This window comes from Schistocerca serialis, chromosome 3 (assembly GCF_023864345.2).
Source record: "Schistocerca serialis cubense isolate TAMUIC-IGC-003099 chromosome 3, iqSchSeri2.2, whole genome shotgun sequence".
Lineage (NCBI taxonomy): Eukaryota > Metazoa > Arthropoda > Insecta > Orthoptera > Acrididae > Schistocerca > Schistocerca serialis.
In genome coordinates this window covers 132319831-132346180 of record NC_064640.1, presented here as the reverse complement: position 1 = coordinate 132346180, position 26350 = coordinate 132319831, and positions in this window count along the sequence as shown.

Genomic DNA, 26350 nt, shown 5'->3' with positions numbered 1-26350 from the left:
TGTCCAAATCAAATATCCCAGTAGGTTCCTTGACCACTGAACTGTTTAGTACAACTGGAAATCACTTGTCAATATTCAAAGAAAAGATTAGTTCACAATGAATCAGGTAGCTAACGATTACCAAACGTAACAAAACAAAATCAGGTATCTCTTCTGTCCTACTCTCTGCAAGTGCAACACAGTTTAAGATAACACATTGATGGTAACATGGAGGTCGTCACAACAAAAATGACTGTTCCAGAAACAAATGACAGCAGAGATCGCGAAGTACATCCAGAGTGTAACAAAGTCCTCTTAAGTGTATACAACAATCCAGAGAGCAATCCAAATCATGAATGTATATCAGCCAAGGTCAAAAGTCTACTATTCCATGGCACATGACTATAGGTTTCAGTGACTAAGTGAGAGACAGGTCAGCAATAGCCAGGCTGCAGTGTGTGCTGGTTAACACTTGTCAGAGGGCGGCAGCATCTTACATGCTTGCCATTCATGTGGGTGAAACAGTAACAAACTAACAGCTGACAAGCTTTGCCATTACCGAGATGCTCATTCCAAGCTGTTGGGCCATAAAAATTTAGTCTTTGTCAAAGTCGCTTATGTCAGAGGATTTCACCATTTGTCACCATATCATCACAACAAAGATTGCCCATTCATCTCTGCTCCACTTACATAATTTTCTTACCACATTATGTGCTCGAAACACCAACAGGTGGCATTCACTCTCCCGTTGCGCAGCGGTCACAATAGACTGACTCACCACAGCATCTAATCAAAATAAGTAATAAGAGCTCTTGGAATCTATTCATGTGCAATAAAAGAGGTCATCGGGCACAAAGAGTTCCTAAGATATCACTTCAGAAAATGTTCTAGATTCTACTATGGGCAGCAACATAACTGATGATGGCCAAGATAGGGAGAATATAAAATGCAGACTGGCAATAGCAAGAAGAGCATTTCTGAGAAAGAGAAATCTGTTATTAAAAATAAAATAGAAACAGTCTAGACTCATAAAATATTTTATTTTAAAAACAGAGCAGTTGTTCTTCACACTAGACAAGAGCAGTTGGTGTTCCACGCCACCAGCTCCAGCAGTCAGTATGGAGTATGTAATGGTCTGAGTATGGTCAGATATTAGTTGAAACTGGTCACCCTTTTTTTAAAATAAAATGTTTTATGTAGTATAGACTGCGTTATGTTTTTAATCATTTTTATGACCACCGACATTTCCTAAAAACATGTTTCATGAAATTTGCTACCATCAAACTTAAATCTAAGTGTTTGGAAGTCTTTTCTGAAGGAAGAAAGGAGGAAAGATTAGAGTTTAACACACTGTCAAGGTCAAGGTCACTGGGAAAGAAATTGGCCATGCCATTTCAAAGGAACCATGTTGGCATTTACTTGGGGCAATTTGGGGAAATCACAAAAAACCTAAATCTGAATGGCTGGAAACAGATTTGAACCATCATCCTCCCAAATGCAAGTTGTGTGTGCTAACCATTGTGCCACTTCACTCAGTCTTTTCTGAAAGTATTTGTCTGGAGGATAGCCTTGCACTGAATAGAATTATGGACAATCAACATTTCAGACAAGAGAATACAAGCTTTTGAAATGTGATGCTACAGAAAGATGCTGAAGAATAACTGGTAAATCAAATAACGAACGAGAATAGAGAGAAACTGGACCAACCGCAGTATAATTTAAATTTACTGCAGGATCCTTCAATTGTCTTCTTATAGAAGCTGAGATTGAATGAGAAGCTACATCAGACTGATGATACAACAGTGGAAGTAGTGTATAAGACAATTGTGAGAGCTACTCATGATGCTGCCTTTGAAAGTCTTGGAGTACCTGAGAACATGTCTGGCAAATTTGAAATGATTGGTGGGATGATTATACCGCTGCAAACGTGAAGGAGTATATGGAGGCCTATAACAGATGGCTTACAAGCAATAAGACTGATTATAGAAGCAGGTATGTAACACTGACATGAGGAGCAAAGAAAGCAGTAATCAGACAAAAAAATGCTGTGTGGGACTTTAAATGTATAGAAATTAATAACTGCACAGGAAGTTAAAAGTACAAATAAGTAAAGAAGATGATAAGACAGCTATGAATAAAGGACAGAAGTAGTATAAACTTACAGCTGATGAGTATAGATGGAGGGAAGACATACTACAAAGAACTGTTTAAGAAGACTGATCCAAATTTCATGATATATGCCCCTTTGCAGGCAATGTACATGACACAGAAATCCAGGAGATAACAACACTGGAAGTACAGGATACAGTTAAACAATTCAAAAATGACAAAGCACCAGGTTCTGGAGGTGTATATATGGAGATATTGAAGACTAGGCCGAACATGTTGTTTGAACATCTTGCAAAGCTATTTAATCTCTGTCTTAGTGGAGAGGAAATCCCTATCAAGTTTACAGAAGGGTTCATCACAAATGTATTTAAAAAGGGAAGCATCAATGATTGCTTTACTGAGGCATCACAGTTCTCAATTCTATACAGACTCTATATGGTAATACCCTTAAACCTAGAAGTAAGAAAGAAACTGTGGAAGTAGAAGAAAAGAGTGGCTTTCAGGCATGAAGGTTTTGTATCAATAATATCTGCGCCATTAGACAGGTGACTGGTGAGCAACTGGCCCGTGACTTGGAGAGAGATGGTTTTTACAGACTTGCAGAAGGCCTACAACAATGTACCATTTTGTAGAATGTGGGAAGCAAGGAACAACCAGAACATTCATAAATGTTATGTACAATGCTTTAGAAAGCTTACTTGTTGTGTTAAGGTTGGGAAGTTACTCTCAGAGAAACTTAAGGTTAGCAAGAGTTGCTGCTTAGTTCCTACCCTCTTTAAAATACAGGGTGTACATAAAGTCCAGGAACACTTTCAATTATTTTTTGCACAAGAAATAAACATTGTACAGATGTCATACAGATTGCATTTTGAAAAGAAACTCTGAAAGTTTTTTTTACAAACATTCGATATGCAAACCATGAGTGATTCGGCACACGTCAATAAGATAACCGAATTCATGCCATAGCCATGCCGGCATGGCATCGTCGACTGTGACAGTCGCTTCCTGTATTCTCCCCTGGAGCTCTGCTACATCACGTGGTAGAGGCAGTACATACACCAGATCTTTAATGTGTCCCCACAGAAAAAAGTCACACAGAGTGAGATCTGGTGATCGGGGAGGCCATTTCGTGAAACAGCTGTCCCCTTCTGTAGCATGGCCGATCCATCGATGCGGCAGCTCCGTGTTCAGGTACCCATGAACTTCACATGCAGGACTTTCACAGTGTCACTGGAACCATTTCGAGTTCACAGGATGCACAACACACCGATTTCTTTGGACTCCTTATGAATGTCCCTCCACATTCACTTCACTCACACTGGGACGTCCACTTCTCTTTGCCGGGCACAAGCAACCTGACGTAATGAATTTGTTGTGCCAGTGGTAAATGGCCTTCCTTGTTGGTGGCTTCTTACCATACTTGGTTCTCAATATCTGATGAACAGCTGTAGCATACTTTTTTTTGTCGAACTCCAACACACAGAAAGCTGGATCCACACCTGAACTCGCCATGTTTCCGCCAACAGTAAAATTTGGAGGCAGTGGTGTTATGGTGTAGTCGCTCATTATTGGCAAATTACCAAACTAGTCTGTGGCAGTATACATGAAAAAAAAACTTTTCAGGGTTTCTTTTCAAAATGACATATGTATGCTATATGTATAATGTTTGGTTCTTGTGCAATAGATAATTGAAAGTGTTCCCGGTCTTTATGTACTCCCTGTATTTTTGAAAATTGGATAAGAAAGTGCAAAAACATGGGAATTGAGTAGGTGATGACATCCTTTTCTCCCCATATTTCGCCGACAATCATGTCACTTTTACTAAGGAAGATGAGGATGTGTCATACATGTTAAGAAAGCTTAAAGAAGAATATGAGCAGTGGGGCATGAAAATTAACTTTACAAAGACAGAATACTTCGTTGTCGGAGGTACAGGAAGGGTTCTTGTTATGGATGATGGATCCACAGTAAAGTGTAGTCAATCATATAAATAATTATGGACAATCATATTGGATAAAGGTGGAATCAATAAAGAAATAAAGCATAGAATAGGAAAGGGAAAGGTGTGAATTAAGCTGCTAAACTCTATTATTTGGAATCAATTTTTTTTTTCTTTTTTTCTTTATTGTATTTCAATTCCCCATCGGGGCAGGCTGGCAGCAGCATATGCGCTGCTCTTCAGCCGAAAGACATAGAACAAAACAATAGAAGACATTTAAAAACAGCAAAGGAGAGAAGAAGGCGAACATAGATATAAAAAAGGGAGAACATCAAGGAAGGCAATATACAAAAAACGGGGTGACTGTAAAATGGAGAGAAAAAAACTGTATAAAAGTAGCACACACAAAAAGCCACACACTGCGACGATTAAAAGAACACAGTATGACTGGAGCATAAAGGTGTTGACGGATGGCATAGCACACAACGTAACACTGACGGCGAACCTCAAGGCAGTACACAATTAAAATCACACCTCTGGACGCACACGAGAAACAGCACGAAACACAACACTGACGTGGCACACTGATGATGATCAATACAGAGGATCTGCCAGGTTCAAGGAGATGAGGGAGACCTGAAGAAGGGGGGGAGGGGAAGAGATGGGAGAGGGGAATGGGGGTCGCTCGGAAGAGGGCCAGGTAGGGAGGGATGTGGGAAGGAGAGAGGCAAGTATGGGGTGCAGGGTCTCAGGGGAGGGGGGGATGGAGGAAAATCCGCTCTGGGAGAAGGAGGAAAGAGGAGAAGGGGGCCCTGGGGAGGGGGGGGGGGGGAACAAGGCCGGGTTATAGTTGGAAGGAAGGGTATATGTCACGGCGAAGTTCGTCATCTGGGAGGGGGAGGCGTTGGAAATTGCCCTGATGAAGGAGATGGAGGGTGTGGAGGTGGAGAGAGGGAGGGATACAGCGATAGAGGCGCGGCAACGGGCGAGGGGTGGAGAGGAAGGAGGAAACCAGAGGGTGGGGGGGATCAACCCTGCGAACAATGTAAAGGATGCGGAGATGTTGGAGGAACAAGAGGAGGTGGGGGAAGGGGATCAGTTCATACAGGAGCCGTGTGGGGGAAGGAAGGCGGATACGGAAGGCAAGGCGGAGCGCATGGCGTTCAAGGATTTGGAGAGCTTTGTAAAAGCGGGTGGGGGCGGAGATCCAGGCGACGCTGGCATAACAGAGGATAGGACGGATGAGGGATTTGAAGGTGTGGAGGATGGTAGAAGGATGCAATCCCCATGTCCGGCCGGACAGGAGTTTCAGCAGGCGGAGGCGGGAATGGGCTTTCTGCTGGATGGTCAGGAGATGAGGGGTCCAGGTGAGGTGTCGGTCAAGGGTGAGGCCAAGGTATTTCAGGGTGGGGGTGAGTTGGATAGGACGACCATAAAGGGTGAGGTAGAAATCTTGGAGGCGAAAGGAGCGAGTGGTACGGCCTATGATGATTGCCTGGGTTTTGGAGGGGTTCAGACGGAGGAGCCACTGGTTACACCAAGTGGTGAACTGGTTAAGGTGGGTTTGGAGGGTACGTTGAGACCGTTGAAGGGTAGGATAGAGAGCCAGGAAGGCGGTGTCATCAGCATATTGGAGAAGGTGAACTGGTGGGGGTGGCTTGGGCATATCAGCTGTATACAAGAGATAAAGGAGAGGGGAGAGGACAGAACCCTGGGGGACGCCAGCCGTGGGATAAAAGATACGGGAGTTGGTGTTGTGGAGGGTGACATAGGAAGGACGGTGCGAGAGGAAGGAAGCGACCAGACGGACAAAATTGATAGGCAGGGCGTAGGTTTGGGGTTTAAAGAGGAGACCGGGATGCCATACACGGTCATAGGCATTTTGGAGGTCAAGGGAAACAAAAATGGCAGAGCGACAGGAGTTGAGCTGGAGGGACAGAAGGTGAACAAGGTTGAGGAGTTGGTCGTCAGCAGAGAAGGAGGGTCGGAAGCCACACTGGGTAAGGGGGAGGAGGTGGTGTTGAGCAAGGTGCTGATGGATACGGTGGGAGAGGATGGATTCAAGGACCTTACTGAAGACGGAGGTGAGGCAGATGGGACGATAGGAAGAGGCGGCAGAAGGGGGTTTGTTGGGTTTGAGGAAGAGGAGGACGCGGGAGGTCCTCCACAGGTCAGGGTAGACGCCAGTAGAGAGGATGACATTATAGAGATGGGCGAGGACAGTTAGGAAGGAATAGGGGCTTTCTCGAAGGTGACGGTAGGTGACACAGTCGTGACCAGGGGCCGTGTTGCGTTTGGACTGGAGGAGAAGTTTAATGTCTTGTGCTGTGATGGGAGTGTTGACGTCGGAGGGGGTCAACTGCCCCAAGTACTGGAGACTAGGAGCAAGTGGAGCGACTGAGGTATCAGCATGTTCCATGACGGTGGGGAAAAGAGAATAATCAAAGTGGGGATCATCGGGGATGGAGAAGACCTCGGAAAGGTGGGAAGCGAAGTGGTTGGCCTTACTGAGGTTGTCTGGAAGGGGGCGATCGTTATGGAGAAGGGGGTAGTGGGGAGCGGAAAGGGAACCAGTAAGAGGATGGAAGGCAGACCAGTACTTGGAGGAGTTGATAGGGAGAGTGGCATTGAGTCGTGTGCAGGTCTGGCACCAGTCCTGGCGTTTCGTTGCTGTAATAAGGTTCCGTACGTGTCGCTGTATTTGCCGGTGGCGTTGGAGTGTATCCCTGTCACGAATGCGGAGGAAGGAGCGATAGAGGCGGCGGGATTCACGGAGGAGGAGGACAGCCCGCGGAGGGAGAGTGGGACGGTGTGGGTGGATGGTTTTAGTAGGAACATGGGCCTCCACGGCGTCAGTAATTACCGTCTGAAGGAAGGACGAGGCGCGGATGATGTCGTCAGGATGGCGATAGGTAAGAGGGTGGCTTTCGACCTGGGTGAAGATGGAGTCCCGGTAGGCATCCCAGTTGGCACGGCGATAGTCATGGACGACCTTGGGAGGGGGTGCAGGTTGCGGAGCCGGAGGGGGGCGGTTTGCAGATGTTATGGTGAGAAGGACAGGGAGGTGATCGCTACCTGTGGGGTCAAGGACGGCGACAGTGATACGCCCAAGGAGGTTGGCGGAGGCAATGACAACATCGGGGGTGGTGTTACTTTCGGGTCGGGTGTGCTGGGGAATGGGAACAAGGTCACCCTGGATTGTGGAGAGGAACTGATGCCACCGCCGAAGGGCAGCAGGAGTGCGGCTATGGATGTTGATTGGAATCAATTTTTTTTTTTTTTCTTTATTGTGATTTTAACACCTTATACAAAGGTGGGCTGGCAGCAGCACAATACGCCGCTCTTCAGCCTTGAGTGTTACAACAAGTAGTACATAAAGGTGGCACAGAGTAGACAGTAATAACGGTGGGCAAAAAAAATGTAGACACTAAAAATCGAAAAAACATGTAGCCGTTCACGCTGGACGAGAAACATCACTAACACTGGGCGACACGATGCACAGAACATGGATGATGGCGACGGCACGTGAACGGTGGGGGCGTGACGGGCAACAACACTACACACAAACGAAGGCACACACACGAAACACTGACGGCGATGATCTCCGGCGCGCGAATGTTCACTGAGCGTGTTCGAGTCCGGGGACCTGCCAAGAGAGGAGGTGGAGGAGGAGGAATGGGAAGGGGAATGGGAGAGGGGGGAGCAGAGATGCCATGGGCAAAGGAGAGAGGGGGAGGGCGGAAGGGGGAGGGGAAGCCCGGTGGAGAGGGGAGGAGGGAGGGGGAAAGGAAAGAGGAGGGAAGGGAAGGGAGGGAGGGAGGGTGCCTAAAGGAGAGGACACAGGAGGTGGGGGGGAGGATCAAATTTGATAAGAGGGGTAGATGGAGGGGACAAGGACATCATCAGGGAGGGGGAGCTGGCGGAAGCCACCTTGGGAGAGGGTAAGGAGGGTGGAGAGATGGAGACCGGGTGGGACGTGGGAATACAAGCGCGGCAGTGGGCGGGAGTGGGAGAGGATCGGGGACACGAGCGGGTGAGGAGGATCAAGTTTACGGGAGGTGTACAGGATCCGTATCCTTTCAAGGAAAAGGAGGAGGTGGGGGAAGGGAATGAGATCATACAGGATCCGCGTGGGGCAGGGGAGACGGATGCGATAGGCGAGGCGGAGAGCATGGCATTCAAGGATTTGGAGGGGTTTATAAAAAGTAGGGGGGGCGGAGATCCAGGCTGGATGGGCATAACAAAGGATAGGGCGGATGAGGGATTTATAGGTGTGGAGGATTGTGTAAGGGTCCAGACCCCACGTACGGCCGGAAAGGAGCTTGAGGAGACGGAGTCGGGAACGTGCCTTGGCTTGGATTGTATGGAGATGGGGAGTCCAGGAGAGGCGACGGTCGAGGGTGACGCCAAGGTACTTAAGGGTGGGAGTGAGGGCGATGGGACGGCCATAGACGGTGAGATAGAAATCAAGGAGGCGGAAGGAAGGGGTGGTTTTGCCTACAATGATCGCCTGGGTTTTCGAAGGACTGACCTTGAGCAACCACTGGTTACACCAAGCGGTGAACGGTCAAGATGGGATTGGAGAAGGCGTTGGGAGCGTTGCAGGGTGGGGGCAAGGGCGAGGAAGGCGGTGTCATCGGCAAACTGGAGGAGGTGGACGGGGGGCGACGGCGGCGGCATGTCCGCCGTGTACAAAAGGTACAGAAGGGGGGAGAGGACGGAGCCTTGGGGCACACCGGCGGAGGGGAAAAAGGTGTAGGAATCTGTGTTATGGATGGTGACATAGGAAGGACGGCGGGAGAGAAAGGAACCGATCAGACGGACGTAGTTAATGGGAAGGGCAAAGGTTTGGAGCTTGAAGAGGAGACCGGAATGCCATACGCGGTCATATGCACGTTCGAGGTCAAGGGAGAGGAAGATTGCGGAGCGACGGGAATTAAGCTGTTCGGAAAGGAGATGAGTGAGGTGAAGGAGAAGATCGTCGGAAGAGAAGGATGGCCGAAAGCCACACTGGGTGACGGGAAGGAGGCAGTGCTGGCAGAGATGCTGGTGGATGCGGCGGGTGAGGATAGATTCCAGGACCTTGCTGAAGACCGAGGTAAGGCTGATGGGACGGTAGGAGGAGACGGCGGACGGCGGTTTGCCAGGTTTAAGGAACATGAGGATACGGGAGGTTTTCCACAGGTCGGGGTAGTAACCGGTGGACAGGACTATATTGTAGAGCTTGGCCAGGGTGGAGAGGAAAGAGACAGGAGCTTCACGAAGGTGACGGTAGGTGGTACGATCGTGACCAGGAGCGGTGTTGCGTTTTGTGCGGAGTGTATCTATGAGATCCTGTGTAGTGATAGGGGCATTGAGTTCCGTGTGTGTAATGTTGTCCAAGTACTGGAAACCAGGAGCGAGGGGAGGGACAGAGGGGTCAGTTCGATCGCGGATATCCGGGAAGAGGGAGTAATCAAACTGGGGATCATCGGGGATGGAGAAGACATCAGAGAGGTAGGAGGCAAAGTGATTGGCCTTACTAAGGGTGTCAGGGAAGGGGTGATCATCGTGGAGAAGAGGATAATAGGGAGAGGGTTTAGTTCCGGTAAGGCGACGGAAGGCTGACCAGAACTTGGACGAGTTGAGTGGTAAGGTAGCATTTAAACGGGTGCATGTCTGTCGCCAGTCCCGGCGTTTCTTAGCCGCGAGCAAATTACGAACGTGTCGCTGGAGTTGCCGGTGGCGTCGTAGTGTGTCCGGGTCACGCGTGCGGAGGAAGGCACGGTAGAGACGACGGGATTCACGGAGGAGGAGAACGGCCTGTGGGGGTAAGGTAGGACGGTGGGGGTGGATGGCGACAGTAGGAACGTGGGCCTCCACGGCCTCAGACAAGGTCTGCTGGAGAAAGGAGGCGGCATGGGTAACATCGTCAGGGTGGTGGTAGGTGAGAGGGTGGCTATCGACCTGGGTGGAAAGGGTATCCCGGTAGGCATTCCAGTCGGCTCGGGAATAGTCGTGGACATACTTAGGGGGAGGATCAGTACGAGGGTCGGGGCGAGGGCGACGACCGTCTGAAACGGTGAGGAGGACAGGGAGATGGTCGCTACCAATAGGCTCCAGGACATCCACCCTTATGCGGCCAAGGAGGTTGGGGGAGGAGAGGATAACATCAGGAGTGGAGTTGGATTCAGGACGGGTATGCCGGGGGATGGGGACGAGGTCACCTTGAAGGGTGGAGAGGAACCGATGCCATCGCCGTAACTGGGCAGCGGAACGACTATGGATGTTGAGGTCGGCGGCGATCACGTAGGAGGAAAAGGTACGATCGACGTGGGAGAGGAAGTCGAAGGGAATAGGAGCGTTGGGGCGGACATAGATGGTGGCGCAGGTAACGGTAAGGCCGGGGAAGAAGAGACTAAGGATCAGGTGTTCGGTGGGGTCGGGAAGGAGAGGTTGGAGCCGAACGGGGATCTGGCGGTGGTGACCAATGGCAACTCCGCCACGCGCAATCGGGAGGGGATTATCGGAGCGGTGGAGGAGGTAGGGCGAAGTGTGAATGGTGTGGTGGGGTTGGAGGAAGGTTTCATTAAGGAGGAAGGCATCCACGCGGTGGGTGCCAAGGGTGTACAGGAAGAGGTTCCTGTTGGCGGGTAGGGAGCGGATGTTGTTGAAAAGGATACATTGCTGTCGCGCTATGATAGGGATTTAGACGAGGGTGTCGAGGCGGGAGAAGGTGAAATGGGCCTGGTTGTTGGAGTAGGTGGCGTACATCTTGAGTTGGAATATGGAACGGGCGGCGACGGAGATCTGTTGGAGGGTGTGTGGGCGCTGAAAGGGATGAACATTCTGGAGGACGATGGTAAGGAACCTGATGATGTCCTCAGCGGTGGGGGGGGGGACGAAGGGAATTGCCAGGAGGGGTGGGGGCGTCCAGGGGACGGACAGGGACGGTGAGTTCAGGAGTGGTTGGAGGGGGTTGGATTTACACTTTTGGGAGTAGGTGGGATGGGGGAGATTGCAGGTATTGCAGGAAGGAGGGGATTGGAGGTTGGGGCACTGCCTGAGGAAGTGCGCTTGCCGACAATGCGGGCAGGTGGGGGCCTCGCGGCACTCAGCTGTGGGGTGCGCGTTATAGCGTAGACACCTCTGGCAGCGCAGGGATTCAGGAGGGGAACGGGAGGGGTCGACCTTGTACCGCTGGTTAAAAAGGAGGGCACCCTCCTTCAGGAGACGGTCAGTGGAGGGGGCGTGCTCAGAAAAAACTCGCATAAGGCGGGTGGGGCCGGCAGCGTTATGTATGCGGCGAACCGCACGCACCCCGAAATGGGGATGCGCCTGGAGCTCCGCCAACACCTCCTCCTCCGTGATCACTGGACTAAGCCGAGTGATCACGGCGGTGAGAGTTGGCGGGCGACGCGGAGGTTGGGGTTGGCGGGAGAGAGGTGGTGAAGGAGCAGGGGTGAGAGAGGCATGAGGGCCAAAGCGGGTGACAGGGATGCGGGAAAGGAGGTAGGTGTGGAGGGTTGGGCTGGGGGAGGAGATGAGGACCGAATCTCGGCGAGGAGTGAGGAGGGAGATGGGGGCACCAGGACAATGCTGGCGAAGGAAGAGGGTGAGGTTCCGGGCTTCAAGGAGAGAGGGATCAGGACGGGAGAGGAGGTAGCGGAAGGAGGAAGGGGGAGAGGAGGAGGATGAGGGGGCAGGGACAGGCGGGGAGACTTCCATGGCATCATGGGTGGGGGAAGGAGGACGAGGCGCAGCCTTTTTGGAAGCAGAGGAAGCAGGAATGCCACCGGGGCACTTGACGGCGGTGGAGGTGGTGTGGGGGATGGGAACAACGGGAATGTGGCGGGGAGGGGCAGGTCCCGGGGCTGGAGTCGGCGCCGGAGATGGTGACGGTGACGGTGAAGGCGAAGGCGATGGCGACGATGACGATGACGGTGGCAGTGGCGGCGGTGATGGCGAAGGTGACGGGGAGAGCTGGGCGTGGGCAGTGGCCGACAGGCCACCACCCGAGCCGGAGCTGCAGTGACAGGCTGGGGGAGTGGGGGGAAGGGATCAGAACGAGAGGAGCGGGAGGAAGAAGCGGGAGAGGGGGCGACAAAGATAGAGGGTGAAGGGAGAGTGAGGAGAGGTGGAATGGAAGGAGGGGGGTGGGACTGGGCACACCAAGTTATAGTGGTGGAGGCGGCAGAAGGGGAGGTATAGACAATGGCGGTGGTGGTAGTAGTGACAGTGGTGGTGGGGGCGGACATGACGGGAGAGAGAAACAAGCACGAACAGAACGAAGAGGAGAGGACAGAAACTGGGGACAGACAAAGACGAAGACGGATGGAGACGAAGACGGCCGTAGACCAGGGTCAGGACGGCGGCGAAGGCGGCGACCAGGCGGCACCGGATGGCGGCGGTGGCGGGCACCGGATGGCGGCGGCGGCGGGCACCGGCGGCGGCGGCGGCGAGCCCCGGCAGGCGGCGACGGCGGCGGCGGCGTCGGCGGCGATCAGCAGGCGGCGGCGGCGGCGGCAGGCGGCGGCGGCGGCGGCGGCGAGCACCGGCAGGCGGCGACCAGACGGCTGCGGCGAGCACCGGCATGCGGCGACCAGGCGGGGACGGAGAGCCCCGGCAGGCGACGACGGCGGCGGCGGCGGCGGCGGCGGCGGCGGCGAGGACCGGAAGGCGGCGACCAAGCGGCGGCGGCGGCGGCAAGCAGACGACACGGCAGGGATCTTCCACGTCGAAGGCGCACCCTGAGAGTAGCCCAGGCAGTGAAACTCTTCGATGAGGAAGAGAGGGAATCCAACCCTCGAATGATTGGAATCAAACACCACCAAATAATTTGAAAAGCGGGATATACAAAACTATAGTTGAGAACATTGCTTTCTATGGTGCTCAACTGTGGAAAGTTTCCAGGATAAATGAGAAGAAATTACAAGAAATGGAAGTGGAGTTTTGGTGATGAAGTTGTGAAGTACACTATGTGATCAAAAGTATCCGGACACCCACAAAAACATAAGTTTTTCATATTAAGTGCATTGTGCTACCACCTACTGCCAGGTACTCCATATCAGTGATGTCAGTAGTCATTAGACTTAATGAGAGAGCTGAATGGGGCGCCCCGCGGAACTCACAGACTTCGAATGTCGTCACGCGTGATTGGGTGTCACTTGTGTCATACATCTGTATGTGAGATTTCCACACCCCTAAGCATCCCTAGGTCGTTTCCAATGTGATAGTGAAGTGGAAATGAGAAGGGACATGTACAGCACAAAAGCGTACAGGCTGACACCATCTGTTGACTGACAGAGACCGCCGACAGTTGAAGGCGGTCACAATGTGTAATAGGCAGACATCTATCCAGACCATTCTCACAGGAATTTCGAACTGCATCAGGATCCTATGACAGTTAGGCAGGAGATGAGAAAACTTGGATTTCATGGTTGAGTGGCTGCTCATAAGGCACACATCATGCTGGCAAATGCCAAGCAACGCCTCACTTGGCATAAGGAGCATAAACATTGGATGACTGAACAGTGGAAAAGCATTGTGTGGAGTGACAAATGACAGTACACAATGTGGCGATCTGACAGCAGGGTGTGGGTTTGGCGAATGCTCAGTGAATGTCATCTGCCAGTGTGTGTAGTGCCAACAGTAAAATTTGGAGGCAGTGGTGTTATGATGTAGTTGCATTTGTTTTTCTGGCAGTGTTAGTTGTACGTGAACAGTGATTCACAGCAGTAGGGATATGTTTACTGAACTTTGTGAATGGGTTCACTGAACAAAATAGAAGAGTGCACGCAGATACTATGCTCAGCTGTTCCTACAGTGATGGCAACCAAATTTTAAAGTTTTTGCATCTTCATGTAGATGCCTATGAGAAACTTGAGTTTTGTATTGTATATGTTAGTGAATTCATACTGTAGGCTTTTTTAATGTTATGAAGTTATTTCTGTAGAAACAAAAGTAAATGGGGTGACAAACAAAATACATCATAATTACATTATTACTCAGTAATGAGCTATCAAACATTGTGGATCCCTTATGAAAAAATGCTCAGAAAATATCCCTTAACAACTTACAAAATTTTGTTAGTAAAGTTGGGTTCATCATGTACAATTACAATGCTGAGCAATATAGGGTGTAGTTCCATGGGAGTGGTATTTAGTGTTTCCAGTCTCTGCCCAATGGATTTGTGGGTAATCATGGTTAAGGGCAAAGCTAATAACACACAAATTTGGTACAGTACGAACTGCTAAGAACACATACAAATCTGGTACAGTATGAACTTACAGATAGTTGTGAGTGATAACAGGCTGCTGGTTCTGTGGATTTGTTCTGTTGTCTCTATACAATTATTATTATTTCTTTTTCCTGTCTCAGACGTTATGTCTGGTTAAAAATGGAAAGTGACGCGGACCCTGATCAAGTGTGACTTCCTTTTAACTGTACGGTATATGTTACATTGTATTTAGGAACTTTCGGGTTATTGAACATGTATCAATAATTACGGATTTCTGTAGTTGTATGTATACGTTTGGATGTAGCTGTATTGCGTTGATATACTGGTGGATACTGTGTGGTATGACTCCTGTAGTTGATAGTATAATTGGTATAATGTCAACTTTATCCTGATGCCACATGTCCTTGACTTCCTCAGCCAGTTGGATGTATTTTTCAATTTTTTCTACTGTTTTCTTCTGTATGTTTGTTGTAACGGATATGGATATTTCGATTAGTTGTGTTAATTTCTTCTTTTTATTGGTGAGTATGATGTCAGGTTTGTTATGTGGTGTTGTTTTATCTGTTATAATGGTTCTGTTCCAGTATAATTTGTATTCATCATTCTCCAGTACATTATGTGGTGCATACTTGTATGTGGGAACATGTTGTTTTATTAGTTTATGTTGTATGGCAAGCTGTTGATATATTATTTTTGCTACATTGTCATGTCTTTTGGGGTATTCTGTACTTGCTAGTATTGTACATCCGCTTGTGACGTGGTCTACTGTTTCTATTTGTTGTTTGCAAAGTCTGCATTTATCTGTTGTGGAATTGGGATCCTTAATAATATGCTTGCTGTAATATCTGGTGTTTTTTGTTTGATCCTGTATTGCAATCATGAATCCTTCCAACTGACTGGCAAATGGATTCCTGCCGAATGAAAACAAAACACAGCAGATGGTCTGTAGTCTTAGAGACAAGCTTCTGTCAGACGATCCAAGTCATGTCAAATTTTTGGGGGTATACATTGATGATAAGTTATCTTGGGGTCAACATGTACAATATATCAGTGGTAAATTGTTTAGAGTTATTTACCTGTTAAGGCGACTTATGGATCGTATTCCTGAAAAATATGTTAGAACATCCTATTTTTCATTCTTTCAGAGTATAATAACATATGGAATTATTTTGTGGGGGAACTCTAGCTGTGTACATGACATATTAATACTGCAAAAAAAAGCTATTAGGATAATTACAGGTTCTGCATATAAGGCACACTGTAAACCATTGTTCTGTGAACAGAAAATCATGACTGTTATAAACTTGTACATATACTATGTTCTAATTTATATGAAGAAGAAATTACCAGAAACAAAAACCAGAGAAAATGTACACAGTCACAATACAAGAAGGAATAGGTGCCTCTATATTCCTTACCACAGGTTGTCAAAGTCACTCAACAGCTACGAAATCATGGGGTACAAATTATTTAATAAACTTCCTCAATCTGTTCAAGAATTACCTGAACAATTATTCAAACAAACAATTCATGACTGGCTAGTCCTCCACCCATTCTATGACATAAGAGAATTTATCAACTGTAATATAATACTATAATGTTAACAAGAAACCCGTTGTTTCTTTCAAGCTATTAATTGTATTTTAGTATGTATATGACGATGTCTATTGCTGTAATGGCCAAATGACAATAAAATTATTATTATTATTATTATTATTGCCTTTTCTTAGCCATGCGTTGGATGCATCTTGATCGATGTGTGGCTATGTTAGATGATACGGGTGCTTACCATGTAGTGTTTTCTTTTTCCAATTTACTTTCTTCGTATCTGTTGATGTTATGTGATCTAAAGGGTTGTAGAAGTGGTTATGAAATTGCAATGGTGTAGCCAATGTATTTATATTTTATATGAGTCATTGCTTTGTGTATTTTGCTAGTTTCTGCTCGTTCTATAAAGAATTTTCTTAAATTGTCTACCTGTCCATAATGTAGGTTTTTTATGTCGATAAACCCCCTTCCTCCTTCCAGAGAGGACTTAATGAGTCTCCTTGGTATATTACACGGTTAATCTGTATTGGCTGTGACGTGATGATATCTGAATTTGTTTGGATATTAAGTGTGGTTTTCAAATTTTTCATTACTATGTTTAGGAACTGTATCAATTTAGGATCTACTTCGTATATTTCCAATATCTGTAGTAACCATGAGTGGGGTACACTATCAAAAGCTTTTTGGTAATCAATGTATGCGTAGTGCAGCGAACTTTGTTTAGTTTTAGCTTGATATGTCACCTCTGTATCTATTATCAGTTGCTCTTTACATCCTCGTGCTCCTTTGCAGCAGCCTTTTTGTTCTTCATTTATAATTTTGTCCTGTGTTGTATGTGTCATTAATTTCTGTGTAATGACTGAAGTTAATATTTTGTAGATTGTTGGTAGGCATTTTATGGGGCGATATTTAGCTGGGTTTGCTGTATCTGCTTGATCTTTAGGCTTCAGATAAGTTATTCCATGTGTAAGTGTATCAGGGACTGTGTATGGGTCTGCAATGTAATTGTTAAATAATTTAGTTAGATGTGAATGTGTTGAGGTGAACTTCTTTAGCCAGAAATTCGCTATTTTATCATTTCCAGGGGCTTTCCAATTGTGCGTAGAATTAATTGCTCGGGTGACTTCATGTTGCAAAATTATCACTTCAGGCATTTGTGGTATCATCTTGTATGAGTCTGTTTCTGCTTGTATCCACCGCGCATGCCTGTTATGTTGTACCGGGTTTGACCATATGTTGCTCCAGAAGTGTTCCATGTCTGTTATGTTTGGTGGATTGTCTATTTTAATGTGTGTGTTATCTATTGTCTGGCAAAATTTCTTTTGGTTTGTGTTGAATGTTTGGTTTTGTTTCGTTCTATTTTCACTTTTTTTGTATCTTCTAAGTCGTTTGGCCAATGCTTGTAATTTCTGCTTCTTTTCATCTAAGTGCTCTATTGCTTCCAACCTTTTTCGTTTTTTGTCTGATATTTCATTTCTTGTAAATTGTGTTAGCTGTCCGATGACTTTTGTCAGTTTTTCTATTCTGATCTGTAGCCTGTGTTGCCATGCTGGTTTTGTGGGTTTCTTCTGTGTGTTGGTTTGTTCTGATCTCTGCCTAGTGTGTTTATTTAGTGGTGGTGGTGGTGGTTAGTGTTTAACGTCCCGTCGACAACAAGGTCATTAGAGACGGAGCGCAAGCTCGGGTTAGGGAAGGATTGGGAAGGAAATCGGCCGTGCCCTTTCAAAGGAACCATACCGGCATTTGCCTGAATGTTTATTTAGTGTAGTGAGTGCTCCTACATAAACCAGTAGTTGTAACCCTTCCATAGTTGTATTTTCATTTATTTTGTTGTGTATGATTGTGTTGATAGTTGTTATTGTTGTTTCGAATTGTGGGTTATTTGGTGGTCTATGCAAGAATGGTCTAATGTCTGTATTTGTGTCTTTGTATTCTATATATGTCAACTGAAATTTTTCTTCTATATCTAACATGTGTGTCACTTCATGTTCTATTATTATTATTATTATTTCTATTTTTCTCAGACCTTAGGTCTGCTTAAAAATGGAAAGTGACGTGGACCTTGATCAAGTGTGACTTCCTTTTAACTGTACGGTATATGTTACATTGTATTTAGGAACTTTCGGGTTATTGAACACGTATCAATAATTACGGATTTCTGTAGTTGTATGTATACATTTGGATGTAGCTGTATTGCGTTGATGTTCTGGTGGATACTGTGTGGTATGACTCCAGTAGTTGATAGTATAATCGGTATAATGTCAACTTTATCCTGATGCCACATGTCCTTGATTTCCTCAGCCAGTTGGATGTATTTTTCAATTTTTTCTACTGTTTTCTTCTGTATGTTTGTTGTATCGGATATGGATATTTCGATTAGTTGTGTTAATTTCTTCTTTTTATTGGTGAGTATGATGTCAGGTTTGTTATGTGGTGTTGTTTTATCTGTTATAATGGTTCTGTTCCAGTATAATTTGTATTCATCATTCTCCAGTACATTTTGTGGTGCATACTTGTATGTGGGAACGTGTTGTTTTATTAGTTTATGTTTTATGGCAAGTTGTTGATGTATTATTTTTGCTACATTCTCATATCTTCTGGGGTATTCTGCATTTGCTAGTATTGTACATCCACTTGTGATGTGATCTACTGTTTCTATTTGTTGTTTGCAAAGTGTGCATTTATCTGTTGTGGTATTGGGATCTTTAATAGTATGCTTGCTGTAATATCTGGTGTTTATTGTTTGATCCTGTACTGCAATCATGAATCCTTCCATCTCACTGTATATATTGCCTTTTCTTAGCCATGTGTTAGATGCGTCTTGATCAATGTGTGGCTGTGTTAGATGATAAGGGTGCTTGCCATGTAGTGTTTTCTTTTTCCAATTTACTTTCTTCATATCTGTTGATGTTATGTGATCTAAAGGGTTGTAGAAGTGGTTATGAAATTGCAGTGGTGTAGCCGATGTATTTATATGACTGATTGCTTTGTGTATTTTGCTAGTTTCTGCTCGTTCTATAAAGAATTTTCTTAAATTGTCTACCTGTCCATAATGTAGGTTTTTTATGTCGATGAATCCCCTTCCTCCTTCCTTTCTGCTTAATGTGAATCTTTCTGCTGCTGAATGTATGTGATGTATTCTATATTTGTGGCATTGTGAACGTGTAAGTGTATTGAGTGCTTCTAGGTCTGTGTTACTCCATTTCACTACTCCAAATGAGTAGGTTGGTATAGCATAAGTATTTATAGTTTTTGTCTTGTTTCTTGCTGTCAATTCAGTTTTCAGTATTTTTGTTAGTCTTTGTCTATATTTTTCTTTTAGTTCTTCTTTAATATTTGTATTATCTATTCCTATTTTTTGTCTGTATCCTAGATATTTATAGGCATCTGTTTTTTCCATCGCTTCTATGGAGTCACTGTGGTTATTCAATATGTAATCTTCTTGTTTAATGTGTTTTCCCTTGATTATGCTATTTTCTTACATTTGTCTGTTCCAAAAGCCATATTTATATCATTGCTGAAAACTTCTGTTATCTTTAGTAATTGGTTGAGTTGTTGATTTGTTGCTGCCAGTAGTTTTAGATCACCCATGTATAGCAAATGTGTGATTTTGTGTGGGTATGTTCCAGTAATATTATAGCCATAATTTGTATTATTTAGCATGTTGGATAGTGGGTTCAGACAAGACAGAACCAGAAAGGCCTTAATGAGTCTCCTTGGTATATTCCACGCTTAATCTGTATTGGCTGTGATGTGATATTATCTGAATTTGTTTGGATATTAAGTGTGGTTTTCCAGTTTTTCATTACTATGTTTAGGAACTGTATCAATTTAGGATCTACTTTGTATATTTCCAATATCTGTAGTAACCATGAGTGGGGTACACTATCAAAAGCTTTTTGGTAATCAATGTATGCGTAGTGTAGCGACCTTTGTTTAGTTTTAGCTTGATATGTCACCTCTGTATCTATTATCAGTTGCTCTTTACATCCTCGTGCTCCTTTGCAGTAGCCTTTTTGTTCTTCATTTATAATTTTGTTCCGTGTTGTATGTGTCATTAATTTCTGTGTAATGACTGAAGTTAATATTTTGTAGATTGTTGGTAGGCATGTTATGGGGCGATATTTAGGTGGGTTTGCTGTGTTTGCTTGATCTTTAGGTTTCAGATAGGTTAATCCATGTGTAAGTGTATCAGGGAATGTGTATGGGTCTGCAATGTAACTGTTAAATAATTTAGTTAGTTGTGAATGTGTTGAGGTGAACTTCTTTAGCCAGAAATTTGCTATTTTATCATTTCCAGGGGCTTTCCAATTGTGCGTAGAATTAATTGCTCGGGTGACTTCATGTTGCAAAATTATCACTTCAGGCATTTGTGGTATCATCTTGTATCAGTCTGTTTCTGCTTGTATCCACCGTGCATGCCTGTTATGTTGTACCGGGTTTGACCATATGTTGCTCCAGAAGTGTTCCATGTCTGTTATGTTTGATGGATTGTCTATTTTAATGTGTGTGTTATCTATTGTTTGGTAAAATCTCTTTTGGTTTGTGTTGAATGTTTGGTTTTGTTTCGTTCTATTTTCACTTTTTTTGTATCTTCTAAGTCATTTGGCCAATGCTTGTAATTTCTGCTTCTTTTCATCTAATTGCTCAATCGCTTCTTGTTGTGAGGTTTTACCTAACCTTTTTCGTTTTTTTTCTGACATTTCATTTCTTATAAATTGTGTTAGCTGTCCGATGTCTTTTCTCAGTTTTTCTATTCTGATCTGTAGCCTGTGTTGCCATGCTGGTTTTGTGGGTTTCTTCTGTGTGTTGGTTGGTTCTGATCTCTGCCTAGTGTGTATATTTAGTGTAGTGAGTGCTCCTATATAAACCAGTAGTTGTAACTCTTCCATAGTTGTTTTTCCATTTATTTTGTTGTGTATGATTGTGTTGATAGTTTTTATTGTTGTTTCGACTTGAGGGTTATTTGGTGGTCTATGCAAGAATGGTCTAATGTCTGTATTTGTGACTTTGTATTCTATATATGTCAGCTGAAATTTTTTCTTCTATATCTAACATGAGTGTCACTTCGTGTTCTATTTGTGCTTGTTCTGGTGGCTGTCTTAAGATTTTGTTTTCCTCTGGTTGTTTAATTGACGCGTTTTGTTCTTTGTTTGTTTTCTCTGGGATGTTTGAGTCCACTACTGTATTTTCTTCTTCTTCTAATTGCACATTATTTTGTTCCAGTATTTGTTGTACTTATTGTTTGATGTTTTCTAATTCTGACTGGGGTTGGCTGGTTGGTTGGTTTGGGGGATTAAAGGGACCTGACTGCTATGGTCATCGGTCCCTTTTTCCAAAGACAAAGAACACTCACAGAGAATAAAAACGAGGAACAGAAGAGATCACAGACGATACAGAACAAGAGAAACTGAGACAAAGACAAGACAAAACGAACTAAAACCACACAGAGTGTGACGGTGGTTGGCCGACCATAGAAATAAAAAAGGAAAAGCCAACCACTTAGAAACATATTAAAAAAAACAGTTTAAAATCATAGGCCAAAGGCCAGAATCAACACAAAACAATAAAATAAAACAGAAACACTCAGATTAAATGATAAAATCCCCCTGCCCGAATAAAACGTAAAACTAAGGCAGCCATAGTGGAGTCGTCTGTTAAAAGGGCAGGGAGCGTATCAGGCAGCGCAAATGTCTGCCTGACCACAGCTAAAAGGGGGCAGGCCAACAGAATGTGGGCCACTGTCAAAGCCACCCCGCAGCGACATACAGGAGGGTCCTCCCGGCGCAGTAAAGAACTGTGTGTTAGCCGGGAGTGGCCAATGCGGAGCCGACAAAGGACGACGGAGTTCCTGTGGTTGGCTCGCATGGATGACCGCCACACAGTCGTCGTCTCCTTAATGGCACGGAGTTTATTGGGTGTAATCCGATCGCGCCATTCAGTGTCCCAAAGCGCAAAAACTTTTCGGCGGAGGACTGCCTGCAAATCAGTCTCTGGGAGGCCAACATCCAGAGATGGTTTACACGTGGCCTCTTTCGCCAGGCGGTCAACATGTTCATTGCCCGGGATACCGACATGACCGGGGGTCCACACAAAGACCACAGAGCGGCCGCAACGCGCAAGAGTATGCAGGGACTCATGCATAGCCATCACCAGACGAGAACGAGGAAAACACTGGTCGAGAGCTCGTAAACCGCTCAGGGAATCGCTACAGATCACGAAGGACTCACCTGAGCAGGAGCGGATATACTCTAGGGCTCGAAAGATGGCGACTAGCTCAGCAGTGTAAACGCTGCAGCCAGCCGCCAAGGACCGTTGTTCGGAATGGTCCCCTAGAGTTAGCGCACACCCGACACGACCAGCAACCATCGAACCGTCAGTGTAAACAATTCCAGAGCCCTGATACGTGGCAAGGATGGAATAAAAGCGGCGGCGGAAGGCCTCTGGAGGGACCGAGTCCTTCGAGCCCTGTGCCAAGTCGAGCCGAAGGCAAGGGCGAGGAACACACCACGGGGGTGTACGCAGAGGCGCCTGGAAAGGAGGCAGAACAGGGAAAAACCCAAGCCCGCAGAGAAGCTCCTTGACGCGTACGGCGATCGGACAACCCGACCGGGGCCGACGGTCCGGCAGATGGACGACCGACTGCAGTGGAGGTACACCTGCCTCCACTAGTACGCTGTCCTCAGGGCTGGTGCGGAAAGCACCAGTGGCAAGGCGTATCCCGCTGTGGAGAATTGGGTCCAGCACCTGTAACGCAGATGGGGATGCGGAGCCATAACCCAGGCTCCCATAATCCAGACGGGACTGGATTAACGCCTGGTAGAGCCGCAACAGGGTAGAGCGGTCGGCGCCCCAGCGGGTGTGGCTCAAGCATCTCAGAGCGTTTAGATGCCGCCAACACGTCTGTTTAAGCTGCCGGATATGAGGCAGCCAAGTCAACCGGGCATCGAAAACCACCCCCAAAAACCTGTGGGTCTCCACCACAGCAAGGAGTTCGTCGGCAAGATAAAGCCGCGGCTCAGGATGGACTGTTCGGCGCCGGCAGAAATGCATAACGCGGGTCTTAGCTGCCGAAAACTGAAACCCATGCGCTAAAGCCCAAGACTGCGCCTTACGGATAGCGCCCTGTAGCTGACGTTCAACAGCTGCAATGCCAGTAGAGCTGTAGTAAAGGCAGAAGTCGTCAGCATACAGGGAAGCGGAGACAGAATTTCCCACGGCCGCAGCAAGCCCGTTAATGGCTATTAAAAACAGACAGACACTTAAAACAGAGCCCTGTGGCACACCGTTCTCCTGGACATGGGAGGAACTATACGAGGCCGCGACTTGCACGCGGAAGGTACGACACGACAGAAAATTGCGGATAAAAATCGGCAGAGGACCCCGAAGACCCCATCCATGAAGCGTAGAAAGAATGTGATGACGCCATGTCGTATCGTACGCCTTCCGCATGTCGAAAAAGACAGCGACCAGGTGCTGACGGCGGGCAAAAGCAGTACGGATGGCCGACTCCAGGCTCACCAGATTGTCGGTGGCGGAGCGGCCTCTACGGAACCCACCCTGAGACGGAGCCAGAAGGCCCCGAGACTCCAGTACCCAATGCAAGCGCCGGCTCACCATCCGTTCAAGCAACTTGCAAAGAACGTTGGTGAGGCTAATGGGACGGTAGCTGTCCACCTCCAGAGGGGTCTTTCCAGGTTTCAAAACGGGGATGACAGTGCCTTCCCGCCATTGCGACGGAAACTCCCCCTCGACCCAAAGACGGTTGTAAAGATCGAGAAGGCGCCGCTGGCAGGCCACTGAAAGGTGTTTCAGCATCTGACAGTGGATGCCATCTGGCCCAGGAGCGGTATCAGGGCAAGCAGCTAGGGCACTGCGAAATTCCCACTCACTGAATGGAGCATTGTAAGATTCCGGGTGGTTGGTGCGAAACGAAAGGCTCCGACGTTCCAGCCGCTCTTTAATGGAGCGGAAGGCCTGGGGGTAATTCGCAGAAGCGGAACTCATAGCAAAATGCTCTGCTAAGCGATTTGCAATGACGTCGGAGTCAGTACAAACGGCTCCATTCAGTGAGAGCGCAGGGACGCTGGCAGGTGTCCGATAGCCGTAGACGCGTCGAATCTTGGCCCAGGCCTGCGAGGGAGTGACATGGAGGCCAATGGTGGACACATACCGCTCCCAGCACTCCTTCTTGCCTTGGCGAATGAGGAGGCGGGCCCGCGCACGCAGCCGTTTGAAGGCGATAAGGTGGGCTAAGGAGGGACGTCGCTTGTGACGCTGGAGCGCCCGCCGGCGATATTTAATCGCTTCAGCGATCTCAGGGGACCACCAAGGCACTGCCTTCCGCCGAGGGGACCCAGAAGAACGGGGAATGGCAGACGCGGCGGCAGTAACGATGCCGGTGGTGACCGATTGAACCACCGCATCAATGTCATCAGTAGAGAGAGGCTCAAAAGCGGCAGTGGAGGAGAACAAATCCCAGTCAGCCTTATTCATAGCCCATCTGCTAGGGCTATGAGAAGAGTGACGCTGTGGTAGTGACAAAAAGAGCGGAAAGTGATCACTACCACACAGGTCGTCGTGCACACTCCATTGGACAGACGGTAAGAGGCTATGGCTACAGATGGAAAGGTCAATGGCGGAGTAGGTGCCATGCGCCACACTGAAGTGTGTGAAGGCACCATCATTTAACAGCGAGAGATCGAGCTGCGACAAGAAATGCCTCGACCTGTGGCCACTGACCCACCCCACAGAGGGTTATGGGCGTTGAAGTCGCCCAATAGCAAGAAAGGTGGCGGCAATTGGGCGACCAGTGCAGCCAGGACATGCTGCGAGACATCACAATCCGGTGGAAGGTAAAGACTGCAGACGGTAATAGCCTGTGGCGTCCACACGCGTACAGCGACAGCCTCTAAAGGCGTCTGGAGAGGGATAGACTCGCTGTGCAGAGTGTGAAGGACATATATGCAGACGCCACCAGACACCCTTTCATAAGCTGCTCGGTTCTTATAATAACCCCAATAGCCACGGAGGGCGGGGGTTCACATTGCCGGAAACCAAGTTTCCTGCAGAGCAATGCAATGGAAAGGATGAAGGCTGATAAGCTGGCGGAGCTCAGCTAGATGGTGGAAGAAACCGCTGCAGTTCCACTGGAGGATGGTATTGTCCATGGCGGAGAAAGGCGTGATGGGACGGGGAAGGCAGATTACGCCGCTGGGTCACCTGCTGCCTCCGATTGAGCACCCGTGCTAGTGCTATCCATGGCGTCAGAGGGACCGGCGAGATCTAGGTCCTCAGCGGACGCCAGGATCTCCACCTCGTCCTCAGACGCAGAGCTGGAAGGTGGCGGTGGGGTGGCTGCCACCGCGAGTTCCTTGGGCTTAGAGCTTTTCTTCTTTGATTTCTCACGCTGCTCCTTGGGTTTAACTGGCTGGGAGGGCTTCACCGATCCAGTCTCCGGGACTGAGGAGGATCGTGAAGCCTGTCGACCAGCTGATTGCGGGCACTTACGCCACTGTCGGTCGTCAGCCTTCCCACTGGTGGAAACCTGGGAAGGGAGGGACCTGAGGGACCCCTTGCGAGCGTGAGAAGCCGAAGAAGTTGGACACTTCTCCGGCTTAGAAGCAGGGACGGACGTCCCTGATGGGGGGGATGGTGTTGCCCCTGAGGTAGGTGGCGCAGGAGCAACCCGGTGGGTAGAGCCCGCCACCGGCAAGGGGGCAGGAGGAGTTGTACCACTCAGCGATTCGGCCGGAAGTCGTGAAACTGATGGGGCGAGCACAGGTGTTGTAGCGGCGGCGTAGGATGACGTCATTCGCACAGGATGTAATCGGTCGTATTTCTGTTTGGCCTCAGTATAAGTCAGTCGGTCCAGGGTCTTATATTCCATGATTTTGCGTTCTTTCTGGAAGATTCTGCAGTCTGGCGAGCGAGGTGAATGGGGCTCTCCACAGTTGCCACAGATGGGAGGTGGGGCACATGGAGTATCGGGATGAGACGGGCGTCCGCAATCTCGACATGTGAGGCTGGAAGTGCAGCGGGAAGACATATGGCCAAACTTCCAGCACTTGAAGCACCGCATCGGGGGAGGAATATAGGGCCTGACGTCACATCGGTAGACCATCACCTTGACCTTTTCCGGTAACGTATCACCCTCGAAGGCCAAGATGAAGGCACCGGTAGCTATCTGATTTTCCTTCGGACCCCGATGAACGCGCCGGACGAAATGTACACCTCTGCGCTCTAAGTTGGCGCTCAGCTCGTCATCAGACTGCAAAAGAAGGTCCTTATGGTAAATAACTCCCTGGACCATATTTAAACTCTTATGCGGTGTGATCGTAACAGCAACATCCCCCAACTTGTCACAAGCAAGTAACCGTCGTGACTGGGCAGAGGATGCCGTTTGGATCAGGACCGATCCAGAGCGCATTTTTGACAAGCCCTCCACCTCCCCAAACTTGTCCTCTAAATGCTCGACGAAGAACTGAGGCTTTGTGGAGAGAAAAGACTCCCCATCAGCTCTAGTACAAACTAAGAATTGGGGTGAATAATTGCTA